The sequence below is a fragment of the Pseudophryne corroboree genome, chromosome 2, assembly GCF_028390025.1.
Source record: "Pseudophryne corroboree isolate aPseCor3 chromosome 2, aPseCor3.hap2, whole genome shotgun sequence".
Lineage (NCBI taxonomy): Eukaryota > Metazoa > Chordata > Amphibia > Anura > Myobatrachidae > Pseudophryne > Pseudophryne corroboree.
Window position 1 is genome coordinate 138306122 of NC_086445.1, and position 1137 is coordinate 138307258.

Sequence of the window (1137 nt, forward strand, 5' to 3'; positions counted from 1 at the left end):
GGCTGGGGGGATGATTAATGTTATGGCAGGGGGACCCCACACTGAGTGTCTCCCCTGCTATGGCATTACTCCCCCTGGCTAGTTCTGCCTAGTGCTGGTTTTATTGATGTATCGGGGGACCACACTTTTTTTTTTTCTTTCCTGGAGGGGGGGGGGCTTGTTAGCTGCCAGTGCCTCCCCAACCAGTGACCTCACCGCACGTCACTGCATTATACCCACCCCCCATATTACACCCAGCATACACAGCCCCCTCCCCCATGTTACACCTAGTACCACATTACACACAGCCCCCCTCCCCCATATTACACCCAGTACATTACATAATACCCACCCCCCATATTACACCCAGCATACACAGCCCCCTCCCCCATGTTACACCTAGTACCACATTACACACAGCCCCCCTCCCCCATATTACACCCAGTACATTACATAATTACACCCAGATTACACAGCCCCCTCCCCCATATTACACCTAGTACCAGATGACATAACCTTATATACAGTACTCTCCTCTCACATATTACACCCATGGCCATTTTACATTCCCCCCATTACACACAGCACTCACCTGCTCCTTCCTCTGACCCCAGGACAGTGTGGGAAGGCAGCAGTGAGAGCCGAGGAGCAGAGACAGAGGACAGCTGCTGCTGCTGAAACACGCAGCCAGCTTTCTCTGAGTGTGGTGGGAGGGGCCAATCACAGGGAAGCACACCCCTAATTGAGACGGCTTCTCAGTGTGCACAGCAGGATGGCCGCTGCTACACACAACCCTGCGCTTCTCGGACTTTTGGCTAAGATCAAGTGTAGTAACTGTTCTTATCAGTTTAGGCTGATGGACAGTGTTACCTTGTTTCTTGGACCGACAACTGTCCTTCTCAGAACTAAGCTGTACGACCGGGCCGAGAAGCTAGAAGAAACTAAGCCGAGACTGCGAGGAGAAGGAGATCGCTTGAAGAGGGAGAAGATTTGCATCGCTCACCAGCTGCAGAAGAGGGTTAGACTTGTTTGCTCTGCCCTCTGGAGAAGATACCCCCCTCCGCCAGCAAGATTGCGTGGAGAAAAGGGCCTTCGCCGGAGAAAGCACTGCACTGCTTCCTAGCTGCACTGGAGGGTTACACTTGTTTGCTCTGCCCT

The 1137-nt window shown here is 52.9% G+C and overlaps 1 pseudogene; it reads left to right on the forward strand.

Moving 5' to 3' along the window:
• The first annotated feature begins 774 nt into the window (after nt 1–774).
• On the forward strand, nt 775–874 carry LOC135052868 (U2 spliceosomal RNA; annotated as a pseudogene).
• The last annotated feature ends 263 nt before the right edge of the window (nt 875–1137 follow it).